We start from the raw sequence: 13,827 nt of genomic DNA, 5'->3' as shown, positions 1-13,827 counted from the left end.
CTTCTGGTCAGCTTCAGGTGTCAGGCCAATCCTGTCTTCTGATTTCTTCAGACGTCAGATTTGTCTTCTTGCTGCAGATGTTGTCTTCTTGTGACAGTTTGTCTTTTAGTTAAATTCAGTTGTCCCATGTTTCTCGAAATTGACTTTTGCATAATTCCGAGATTTCTATTACTGGTGTAGACAGTTGTTGGATTTGTCTTTTAGCTAACGGAACACTTGTGAATTACTAAGCTTTACTCCGATGATTTATTGTCGGCCAGTTTTCATACTGAGTTCTACTCACTCAGCTTTACTTTGATAGAACCTGTCATTGTTTGCTTGCCAAACTTCCTGCTGAGTCTTCTTTCACCCAGCTTTCCTAGGTCAGCTTCGTTCCGCAAGACTTTGTTATGAAAGCAGAGTTCTCTTCTTTGATGCTGAGTTCCAATCTTCACTTAGCTTCTTTGATCCGCTTCATTCTTCAGCTGTTGTTCAAAGGATGACTTTATCTTTTCTTATGTCGAGTTGCCCGTCACTCAGCTTGTGTTCTCATGCTGACTTGGTCCTGTCTTATTCTTTATTTCTTTTTGCATTTATATTTATACTCAATATTGAACAAATGAATTAGTACAATTAAATCAAAACACTTAAATTTAATTGTCTCTTAATCATGGATTAAACTTAAATGATTTTGTCAAATCAAAATCTTGTGGAAAGGTGTTTCAACAAACTCCCCCATTTTGATGTTGGAAAAATATTTAATTTATGAAACTCAGTATTCCCATGATTGAAGTACAATTTATCTTTCTGAAATTACTTCCCCGTAAGGGTTGCATGTATTGTCTAAACCTTAGAGAAGACAAGTGTATACAGTCTTAGTTTAATCCGAGATTTACTGAGATCTTGTTTTGGCGATCTTAAGTCAATTTTCAGAAAAGTTCAATGTTTACTCAGTTTGATACATGATCAGTAAGTACTGAGAATTTGTGTTTTGTTCAATTTTTAGACAGGTCAGCATTTTTAGTAAGTATCTCATGCAGCTAAGTCAATTTGAAAAGATGCTTAATATATATATTCAGGCATAAGTACACAAGCACAAAACAGAATTGGCTAAGCCCTATGTTGACTAAGTTGTTACTTTCTATGGGCAGCTCGATACAATTTTCCATTGCCTTTCCGCTGCTTACTTCCTTAAGCCCTTGTGTCCTGCTGAGTTTCATCCTCTTGGCTGTTCTCCCCCCATTTTGCCATCATCAGGTTGAGGAGCGATGAAGGTTTTATTGAGAGCAGCACGAGTCAGTTTTACAGAATAGGCTTTGAGGCGCTTGGTGCTTTCAAATAGGCCATCAAGGACAGGAACTCCATCATCAAGAACTTCTCTAGGAGCGCGAAGGGTTGCGCTGATCATGCTGAGCATGTATTTATGGGCCTTAGTTAGCCAGGATATGGCTTCTGTGAACTGGGCATACGATTGATGATACATCTTAAGTACTGCCTTGTCGTAAATCTCACGCTGGTCAGTTGTGTAATGTACATGCCGAAGTATACTTTGAGTGGTCTGAAGGACAGTGTTGGTTTTGACCACATCAGTTTCCATCTCCTCTTTGCTCAGATTCAGAAGACGGACAACTTCACTTATTTCGTCCATGGTACATTGGGAAGATGAAGAGAGAAGGTCACGAGCACCCGTTAGCTCTGAAGATAGCTTGTTAAAACAGTGATTTAACTCGGTAGAGGTAGCATAACCCGTGGTGATGGTAGGTAAGGCATTGATCTGGCCTTGGAGTGAATTCATGTGGTTCACCAGCATCAATATCAGCTCAGTCAGCTTGGCAAAGGAATCTTGCTTGGGTTGCTGGAGTTGGATGGAAGTCATGACACTGACTAAATCTTTGAGATGCTTAATCTCATTTAGAAGCTGAGTGACAGATGTCAATTCTGGTGACTCAGCATGTGCAGTCCCAGCAGCATCGGTATGAGATGTGTTTATATCCTGTAGGAGACGTTGAGTCGAGTCGATGATGCGACGTCTGGACTCAGTTGCATTTAGATAGGCAAATTGTGCCTCAGGATGTACCTCAGTGGCTGGAATTCTAGTGCCATCGGATTTAGAAGGTGTTTGATGCTGTCCTTGAGTTGAAGTGCCGATGTGGTCAGCATCGAAATTTTGATGTGGATGAGCAGCAGGAGCTGACTGCTCAATGTTCTGCAAAATAGGATGTGAAGAAAGTGGTGGATCTGCAGAGATGGTTACCTGCTCAACATGAACGTTAGTTGGTGCAGGAGGAGGCACTTCAGGTTGAGCAGGGTTTTCCTTAGCTTGCCTGTTTTCTGGATCAGCTAGGACCTCGAGTTCTTGCTCGGTTTGGTTTGGATTTTCTAGAGTCTTAGCGTGTTGCTCGGTATGAGTAACAGAGGCTTGATTTTCTTGTATGGAAGACTCAGCATAGGATAAGAAGAATTTAAAGTGAGTGGTGGTAAGGTCAGTGATTTAATTCATTGGAGGCTAGTCATCCAAGAGATCAATAGTGGGAGTTTTGTTGGCCTTCTTCTTGAGCCTTCTTAGCTTTCTTGCCTTTGGAGGAGGTGAGTCAGCAGGAATAGAGTCAAGTGATGATTCAATTCCAAGATCAGCATTGAGCCCTTCCCTGACTATGTCTTGCTCTGAGAGCTCAGCATCACTTGTCACATTCTGTTTAGCTGGACTTTCAACTGCCTCAGCATGCTCTGTTTGTTCTTGCTCATCATAAGTCTCTTGATGTTGCTCAACATCCTCATTATGTTCTTGCTGACCTTCATTGTCACTTTGTTCCTCTTCTTCTTCTTCCTCTTGATCAGCTGGAGTTTGCTCAAGATCAATCCATTGACTTGTCATGAAATGGGCATCATCAGGGACAGCAAATCCAAGAGGAATAGCTTCAACTGGACTCAGCTCAGCATTTTTCTTTTTCTTCTTCAGAGGAGTCTCTTCACTTTCTTTCTCCTCAGGCTCATCTTGTTGGGGTTTAGTGTCCTATAGACAATTGTTCTAGGATACAAACTTAATGTAAATGAATTGTTCTTTATATCATTTGTTTAATGAGATATATGTTTTATAACTATATAAAGGCAATCCCTTTTAAGCACTAAATAAAGTCTAATAAAAGGAAATCCGTAAGTTTATTTAAAGTGATTATAAAGTGTTCATACAAGCATGAAGTGGGACAAAACTTTATAGTAAACTGATAAAATTAAAACCACCCCAAGTCAAGTGATATGTTTGGGATTGACATATCACTGTTGAGACTTGTATGTAACAATGTCTTCTGTCCGACAGAAAGCTGATCTCACAAGCTTCATATATACAGATATCTGGACAGTTACATAGATCCGATGAAACGTTGTTCATTAGGATTGGGGATCCGATTTGAGATAACAGGATGGGTAGATTCATCCTTGTCACCTGTTCATCTCATTGGTATTAATAGGTATAACTAATCCTCAGACTCAAAGGAATATTAATTGGTATTCTGGATTACGGAATGTGATGTTTTGACTCTGGTGTAACACGATCCTTAACAGAGATGACTCTGGGGTGTGAACAGTAGACGTTGGGTATCACAGGAAGTAATTGCAGAGTCGTTATATATTGGATTGAGCATTTATCACTCCCGATAAATGGGAGATACATCCATGGATCGCTTGTGGAAGACTCGACTCTAAATCCTTGCAAGGTGATAGCTTATTAAGAGTAAGAAATACAGATTTCACTTAACCTATCTTTTTGAGTTGACTCGGTCTGTACAAGTAAAACGAACGTCTCGCTATATGTGACTTGACATCACCCATAGTCATAAGATTCAGTTCAAGGATGTAGTTGATAAAGGATCGAATTATACTGTAACTAATACGGAAAGGTTAACGACAGAATCAACATGTCTTCTTATAGCTCTGGGGGAATGATTACGGACTTGCTAATCACATACTCTGTACATCATTCCGTTATGCAAAGATTAAATATAATTCTTTGAAAATTAATTTAATAACGTTGCATATGGCTAGAAGCAATAAGAACCTAATGGATCACACATAAGACTTGGAACCTAAAAGAGAGATAGATGTTAATTAATTGATAGAAGCCCAATTGAGCCCAATAAGGCCCATGGACATAAGGGGGTCGAAATTCATGTAGTGATATACACCAATAATTAATTTGATTTTGTTAATCCTAATTAGATTAGGAATATGAATTAAATTAATTAAGAGATAATTAAGTTAGGAGTTTTAATTAGATTAATATACTCCTATTATTATCCAATAAGGTTATTATTATTATCCTTAATATATTAGATATATAGTGAGATAATAATTAGGAATTCTATTCCGAATGGAATTCCTATTCAGTAACCTAATTCTATCTAACTAGGGATTAGATACAAGAGATTATAAATACCCCTTCCCTTGAGATTTTTGAAATCCAAGCAAGACATACCCTACTTGTGATTTTCGAAATTCACCTAGTCCAAGAGAGAGAAAATTTGACACCCCTAGTTCGAGGACGAGATTTCTCTACGGCTTCGTTTGATCAATTAATTTTCATCTATTTCTTTTATCCTTGATCTTGTGTTTATTAGTTAGAGGCAATCTACTTTGGTTGCTATTCAACGGTTGATACTAAATTAATCTTCCCGTGTTTTATTTCGTGTTTGGGAACTCGAAGAAGAAAAACAAACAAAAGGGAGAAATTCGTTTTACTACTCCTACATCAGGTCAGTTCACGATTTTGCGGATTTCTGGAGATTGAACCGTCGGATCGTCGCGATTTTTGGACAGGAGCTTCTAGACATATTCTTCCACGTTTCCACCGAAGGGATTGTCGTTCGGAGGTCTGGAAGGTCTGTTTCGAATAGGGGCAGATTGGTAGACAGTTTCTATCTCTTTTGAAGTTGTGGGCACTTCGTTTGCAACGGTAGATAGAACTTCTAAAAGGTATTTCTTCTTATCCTTCTTTATATGAAATAACGGTTAACGGATCTTGTGGTTAAATGGAAATAGGTTAAAATTTTTATATTTCCGCTGTTATACCTTAGCCTAATTTCCAACACATCTTCCCTTTTTCTTTTCTCTGCTGACTTACCTTGATCAGCATCAATTTTCTTCCCTTTAGAGACAACCCGAATTTTCTTGGGGACAGCATCGACATCCTTTGAGCTGGTCTGGATTGCCTTGCGTTTTTTTTCTGCTTAGTGTGTATGGCAGCTTTGACTGCAGTTGTATCCTCATCCTGAGGCAGCTCATCATCCCCTTCTTCCAGATTTTCCTTCTCAACTTCTTCCTCAGCTTCCCCTTGGGTTCCCTCAACGACCCCTTCTCCCTTCTTGGGTTTGATAGGTTGGTTGTAGACTAACCCAAATAGTAACGCAGCAGTAATTTCAGTTCCCACTATTTCTATTTCTGTTGTTACGTCAACTTGGTGGTCTTCAAGGATTCGTGTAATAAGAGAGCCCAGCCTGAGCTTGATAGTACTTCGTTGAAGTGCTCCTACCAGAAATACCGGCATGTTGAGAGGGGTGTAGGTCAGCATGTGCCAAATGAAGCACTGCTCGAAGTTTGAAGCGGATGATGCTGAGTTGAACTTTGGGAATATGAAGTTGATCAGTATATAGTGCGCCATTTTTTGGTTTTGTCCCATGCACGTGCTGGGTATTTCCCCTTTGTGTCCTGCTGGCTTACAAAATGTAGCTACGTGATCCAGCTTTTCCTTTGTAGTTCTAAACTCTTTTCCGGTGTTTGGAAGTTTGAGAAAGGTTACGAGATAGGAAGGGGTAATGGTGAGCTTCTTACCCTTGACGTGAGTGACTAAGTGGTCAGCATTGCTTCCATCAACACAGAGGTTGGAGTAGAATTCACGTACTAACCTAGGGTAGGCTTTTCCCGGAAGCGAAAAGAGTCTAGTCCATCCGTTTTTCGCAATCCATTCACAGAATGGTTGCTCATGTGTTATGAAGCTTGGGGAGAACCACCTACATCGGAGAACCTCATGATTCTTCACTTTCGGGTATACTTTGATGAAGAATTTCTCACTTGGCTGCTTAGCCTTCTTCTTTGTTGATGAGGTTGCTAGGTCGGTTTGGGGGTTTCTATTTGGAGTTAAGTCGTGCTGACCTAGTTCAGGTGGTGACTTAGGGTTTTCATTGCTATGGTCAGTGTTGTTACCATCGCCGGAAGGATTTTGGGTTTTCGCCATTGTTATGAACTTTTGAAAGGATTTTGAGATTCAGAGAGAGAAAGATTCAAATGCCAAAGGTTTTCGTCTGTAAAGAGTGATAAGTGGGAAAACTTTCACTTCATAGAGATGCTAATGAATCCTTAACATTGAACTAGCCGTTTTACCCTCGAGATTATCAACCGACAGGGATTCTGTCATTTATGACACGTTCGACGCATGGGATTTATCATCATTGCTTACGTTATCCTAGGTGGCCATTAATACGCGTGCCAGCATTTAATGTTTTAAATGAGTTTTACTCAGTACAGAGAATGTCAAACGTTTGTGATTTTTGAGTAGTCAGTTCTACGTAGGATAGTTTTGGATTTTAGTAACTCAGCTTAGGGAGAATCACTCAGCATGTATGTCTACTCAGCTTAGGGTGATTTCATGTTATTCTCAGCATGCAGTAGTTACTAAATTTTCACAAATCACTCAACATTCAATTTGGCACATAGAATTTATTGAAGAGGATTAGACATACTGATAGCTTCCCTCAGTATGTTGAATTGCTCACGAGCCAAAGGCTTTGTGAAGATATCTGCAAGCTGATCATTTGTTGGTACATAGGTCAGCTTGATCTCACCCTTGAGTACATGATCCCTGATGAAGTGATGTCTTATGCTCACATGCTTCATCCTGTTGTGTTGGATTGGATTCTTTGATAAGTCAATGGCGCTTTTGTTGTCACACATGACTTCTATTGTTTCTATCTTGACACCATAATCCTCAAGCTATTGCTTAATCCATAGGACCTGTGCCACACAGTTTCCAGCAATAATGTACTCAGCTTCAGTTGTAGACAGGGCCACAGATGACTGCTTCTTGCTGAACCAAGATACAAGACAGCTTCCTAGAAAGTGGCATCCTCCTGATGTGCTTTTTCGTTCTAGCTTATCTCGTCCATAGTCAGCATCAGTATATCCAATCAGTGTGAAGTCACTTGTATTTGGATACCATAGACCTACATTAACTGAGCTCTGAAAAAATATCTGAAAATTCTTTTTACAGCTATTAAGTGAGATTCTCTGGGGTCAGCTTGATATCTTGCACAATAACATACTGAGTACTGAATATCAAGTCTGCTAGCAGTTAAATAAAGTAGAGAGCCTATCATACCTCGGTATAGTTTGCTATCTACAGACTTACCTTTTTCATCAGCATAAAGGACCGTATCAGTACCCATTGGGGTTGATATGGGTTTACATTCTTCCATATCGAATTTCTTTAGCATTTCTTTGGCATACTTGGACTGACTATTGAAAATGCCATTCTTACTCTGCTTGATTTGTAGTCCAAGGAAGAAGTTGAGTTCGCCCATCATAGACATTCCGAACTCAGTTTGCATCTGCTTACTAAATTCTTTCCACATGGAATCGTCAGTAGCACCAAAAATTATGTCATCTACGTAAATTTGTGCAAGTAGGGTATGTTTACCCTTTTTCTTAATGAACAAGGTTGTGTCAGCTTTGCCTCTGACATAATTCCTGGTCAGCAGGAAGTTGGTCAACCTTTCATACCAAGCTCGTGGAGCTTGCTTTAGGCCATATAAGGCCTTCTTGAGTTTATAGACATGGTTTGGAAATTTTGGATCTTCAAACCCAGGAGGTTGATTAACATATACCTCTTCGTTTATAAAACCATTAAGAAATGCACTTTTAACATCCATTTGATATAATTTGAAATTCATAAAGCTGGCATATGCACATAGTATATGTATGGCTTCTAGCCTAGCAACATGTGCAAAGGTTTCTCCATAGTCAATACCCTCTTGCTGACTATAGCATTGGGCTACAAGTCGGGCTTTATTTCTAACTACATTTCCTTGCTCATCTAGCTTATTTCTAAATACCCATTTAGTTCCTATGGTCTTTTGATTCCTAGGTTTAGGCACTAAATCTCATACCTCGTTTCTTGTGAATTGATCGAGTTCTTCTTGCATGGCATTGATCCAATACTCATCGTGCTCAGCATCGGTGAAGTTCTTTGGCTCATGTATTGAGACAAAAGCCACATTGCTTAGATACTTCCGAAGCTGATCTCTTGTCATTACCTTGTTTTCAGCAGCATCAAGAATGGATTTTTCTGAATGTCCTCTTGAAATTCTTATTTCTTTGGGCAATGTTGAGTTATTTGGAACAGGTGTTTCTACAATTTCTGCAGGAGTAGATTGGTCAGCAAAGGTAATCTCAATTTCTTGTTTACCTTTGGTCAGCCCTTGTATTGATGACTCAGGAGCTCCATTTTGGTCAGCGGAAGCTGAGCTCAGTTCATCTTCTTCGAGCTGAGTTGACTTCCCTGCAGGGTCAGCTTCATCGAACTCAATATGGACAGACTCTTCTACAATTTGAGTTCATTTATTATATACTCTATATGCTTTACTGTTTGTTGAGTATCCCAAAAAGATCGCTTCGTCAGCTTTAGTGTCAAATTTTGCAAGGTTATCCTTTGTGTTGAGTATAAAACATTTACACCCAAAGGCATGAAAGTAGCCAATGTTGGGCTTTTGTCCTTTCCAAAGTTCATATGGGGTTTTCTTGAGAATAGGTCTAACAAGAGCCCTGTTTAGAATATAGCATGCTGTGTGGACAGCTTCACCCCAGAAATACTTTGGAAGCCTATTTTCACTCAGCATTATTCTAGCTATTTCGACAATGGTTATGTTCTTCCTTTCAACAACCCCATTTTGTTGAGGTGTTCTAGGAGCAGAGAAATTGTGGTCAATACCACTGGTTTCACAGAATTCATCAAACTGTTGGTTTTTTAATTCTCCACCATTGTCGCTTCTAATGTGAGCTACTTTTAGGTCTTTGTCAATTTCAAGCTTTTTAATCAATGTTGTAAACATCTCAAATGTTTCATCCTTGCTACTCAGTAGGATGATCCAAGTGTACCGAGAGAAATCATCTACAATGACCAAGGAAAATTTCTTACCTCCCAAGCTGAGTGGCTGGATAGGTCCGAAAAATCCAAGTGTAGTAATTCCAATGGTCTCTTGGTTGAGACAATATTTTTACTTTGAAATGACTTCTTAGTTTGTTTGCCTTGCTGACAAGCTTTACACAATTGATCTTTTTCAAATTTAAGTTTGGGCAATCCCTGAACTAGTTGCTTTCTAGCTAATTTGGCAAGAAGGTCCATGCTTACATGACCAAGTCTTCTATGCCATAGCCAGGAGTTATCCTCTTTAGACACTAAGCATATGTTTTCAGAAAACTATTTTTCTAAACTCAGCATATATACATTGTCTACACGAGGGGCAGTTAAAATTAATTCGTTTGTTTTTCCCTCGAGTATTTGACACTTAGTATCATCAAATACAACCTTTCTACCGCTCTTGCAAAGCTGAGCTACACTCAGCAGATTGTATTTGAGGCCTTTGACTAAGGAGACTGACTCAATAGTTGGGTTACCTCCGATAGTACCTGAGCCGACTATCTTACCCTTCTTATTGTCTCCAAAGCTTACACTTCCACCTCGTTTAAGCTCTAGTGTGATGAATTGAGTTTCATCACCAGTCATGTGCCTCGAGCATGCGCTGTCTATGTACCACAGTTTTGATTTCTCCACGCATCTCAGGCTTACCTGCATTTTAGATTATTCATTTTTAGGTACCCAATTCTTTTTGGGTCCTCGTTTGTTAGCATAAATAGGTGCAAAGTCATATTTTAACTTGTGACGGCATACTTTTGTAGTGTGGCCTTGTTTACCACAGAAGTCACAACATGTTGCCCTTTGAGGGTGATGCTGAGTGTAGTCTACATTATTATGCTGAGCGTGCCAACATACCTTGGTGGTAAGTCCTTTTCTTCCGCAGAAGTCACAATGGACAATCCGCTTGTTAAACCAACACACATCTCTTATGTGCCCCTTTTTCCCGCAACAGTCACACTGAGTGAACTGTTTATGCTGACTAGTACTTGTGTACTCAGCATGGGTTTTATTTTTATTTGAGCCTTTTATTTGACTCTGTAGGGTTGTAACGCCCTTTCTTAGTTTCTTTGACTCAGATTGGACTTCCATGACAAACTTATGCATTATTTCCATGTTACTATGTAAATCTGAGTTGTCTTGGAGGAGATATCGGAGGTCACTCAGCTTGACCTCTTCAATCTCGTCACACCGCCTGCTGAGTGATTTTATTTTCTTGTTACATTTCTTAGTTAGTTTATATAAATCACTCAGGGCATTGACCATCTCATTTCTAAACAAGAGTAAGGGTGTTACCTCATTGTTGTGTACCTTCTGGTCAGTTTCATCAGAGAGGTCAGCTTGCTCAGATTGAGAGTGATCAGCATCATCGGCCATGGAGCATATGTTTGCCGTTTCATTTGCATCAGCTTCGGATGATGTTGACTCATCACTGTCACTCCATATTGCTACCATTGCTTTCTTGTTTCCCTTCTTATCTCTTTTGAGGTTTGGGCAGCTTGACTTGGTGTGCCCAGTTTGGTGACACTCAAAACATGTGACAGACTTGGAGCTGTCCTTCTTGTATTTGTCACTGGACTCAGCTTTGTATCTGTCATTTTTCCTGAATGGCCTTCTGCTGTTCTTTTCATTCTTTCTAAACAGCTTCTTCATTTTTCGTGTGAACATGGCCATTTCCTCATCGTCTGATGAGTCAGCTTCGGTCGAGTCAGCTTTCATGACAAGTGATTTTTGTTTCTTGTCTTCTGACTTTTCTTTCTCTTTAGCTTCAAAGTTTTGCATGGAGATCTCATGAGTCAGCAGAGATCCGATTAACTCATCATACTTGTATGTAGTCAGGTCCTGAGCTTCTTCTACTGCAGTTTTCTTAGCTTGCCAGCTCTTTGGTAAGCTTCTCAAGATTTTCTTCACTTGTTCTTCTTCGGTGAAGTTCTTGCCGAGTCTTTTTAGCTCATTTATAATATTAGTGAATCTAGCATTCATGCTGGAAATGTCCTCATTGTCGTTCATTTCGAACAGCTCATACAATCTCATGTGTTGATTCACCTTTGACTCTTTGACTTTGCTCGTGCCTTCGTACGTCACCTCGAGCTTCTTCCAAATTTCCTGTGCTGACTCACAACCTAATATTTTATTGTATTCTGCAGCATCTAGAGCACAGTGAAGCATATTGATAGCCGAGGCATTATTTTGCAATTTTTTAAGGTCATCTTCTGACCACTCAGTTTCACTCTTAACAACTTTTACATTGTCAACAGTTTTGTATGGCACATATGGGCCTTGAAAAATTGCAAGCCATGCACTCATGTTTGTGGCTTGAATAAAGTTCTTCATCCTATTCTTCCAGAATGTATAGTTGGATCCAAAGAATAGGGGAGGCCGACTAATAGATAATCCCTCAGGGAGTATCTGTGTTGTTTGGTTCCCTGGAAGGAAATGAGTGCTGTTCTCAGCCATTTATGGGGATCCGCTCAAGATAGTTATATCTTAGAGTAGTGAGCTTAGGCTTTGATACCACTTGTTGGTCCCGTGTGATTAGTTCAAAGGGGGGGGGGGGTTAGGAACTAATATAACTTTTTCGTTAATTTATCTTGCTGACTTAATTATTTTGATGAGTTGATTAACTCAGCTTTGATCAGCTTGGCCGAACTTAGTGTAAAACAGCTTTAGTCATATGCTGACTAAGACTGTTTTACTTGAGAGTTGGGAATTGACACTAGTGTGGTCAGTTTCCAACTCAACACTCCAATTTACTCAGTACCAGTTTCTTACAGTTTATATTACAATCAACACAGGCACATATATATATATATATATATATATATATATATATATATATATATATATATATTTGAGAGAGTTAGAAGTTACTCAGTATCACTTATCCTGGTTCGGTCTCTCTGCATACGTCCAGTCCCCAGAGTCCTCCGGGCTTTTAGAATCCAATACTGAGCTCTTTAAGGGTAGAGCACAAACCGATTACAGGCAGTTGAATATGCAAGAGTACCGTCCTCTATTCTTCTACTCAACTCCTGCTAAGCACCACAACCCTGTACTTAGATTTCTCTACCACTGAGTGTTTACAACCAAGCACTCAGCACAACACTCTCAATATCACGATTGATACAATTTGTTCTTTTTCAAATGAAGAACACTTTAGATGATTACAAATAATCAATCTAGCATTTACACAGGAATAGAAAATTGGTGTAAGATCTCTTTCTTGTTTTTGAGTGCTTTGAACTTGTATTTTTCTCTCTTGTATTTTTCTTGTAGTGATTCGGCAATAATCCAAGGATTTTGATTGTCCTTATATAGACGAAAATCTGGAGGTGGATTATTTGAAATGATTTAGCCGTTAAGTCCAAAACGGCTCTTTTGGGAGACAACTTCTGGTCAGCTTCAGGTGTCAGGCCAATCCTGTCTTCTGATTTCTTCAGACGTCAGATTTGTCTTCTTGCTGCAGATGTTGTCTTCTTGTGACAGTTTGTCTTTTAGTTAAATTCAGTTGTCCCATGTTTCTCGAAATTGACTTTTGCATAATTCCGAGATTTCTATTACTGGTGCAGACAGTTGTTGGATTTGTCTTTTAGCTAACGGAACACTTGTGAATTACTAAGCTTTACTCCGATGATTTATTGTCGGCCAGTTTTCATACTGAGTTCTACTCACTCAGCTTTACTCTGATAGAACCTGTCATTGTTTGCTTGCCAAACTTCCTGTTGAGTCTTCTTTCACTCAGCTTTCCTAGGTCAGCTTCGTTCCGCAAGACTTTGTTATGAAAGCAGAGTTCTCTTCTTTGATGCTGAGTTCCAATCTTCACTTAGCTTCTTTGACCCGCTTCATTCTTCAGCTGTTGTTCAAAGGATGACTTTATCTTTTCTTATGTCGAGTTGCCCGTCACTTAGCTTGTGTTCTCATGCTGACTTGGTCCTGTCTTATTCTTTATTTCTTTTTGCATTTATATTTATACTCAATATTGAACAAACGGATTAGTTCAATTAAATCAAAGCACTTAAATTTAATTAACTCTTAATCATGGATTAAACTTAAATGATTTTGTGAAATCAAAATCTTGTGGAAAGGTGTTTCAACAAGCTTTTCATAAACCGTTGTTTGTAGTTATTTGTTATTGACAAAATTATCCTTCTTATTTTCACAGAATATGTTTATTCTTTAACATGATTTATATTTCTACAACATAATCACTAGAAAAACAAAGTTTTGTTGCGTTCAATAAATTTTTTATTTTTTATATAAATTATTTTTATTAATTTGTATAACACATTTTTTATTTTATAATAGGATAAGGTGCAAAAATACTCCTAACATTTATAGTTAGGAGCAATTTTACTCTTAACGTCTAAAATGATGCAATTATACCTCTAATGTTGACAGCCAAAAATAATTTTACCCCCTAACATTGACAAGTTGGTTCAATTTGACAAATAATTTATCAAACTTTCTTCTTGGTCATGAATATTGTCATCTACAATTCATATGTGCATCATCGTTAGTAACATACCACATGACATATGATTAGACGTGGATTTTTTTAAGAAAAAAAATATTGTCTTTTGTACGAGTTGGACAAAACAATTCAAATGTTTCGTCGAATTTATAAATATTAATTTTCAATTTATTATTAAATTATAAAAAATATGAAATAT

This window comes from Euphorbia lathyris, chromosome 1, assembly GCF_963576675.1.
Source record: "Euphorbia lathyris chromosome 1, ddEupLath1.1, whole genome shotgun sequence".
Taxonomy (NCBI): domain Eukaryota; kingdom Viridiplantae; phylum Streptophyta; class Magnoliopsida; order Malpighiales; family Euphorbiaceae; genus Euphorbia; species Euphorbia lathyris.
Note: the sequence above shows the minus strand (reverse complement) of the source record.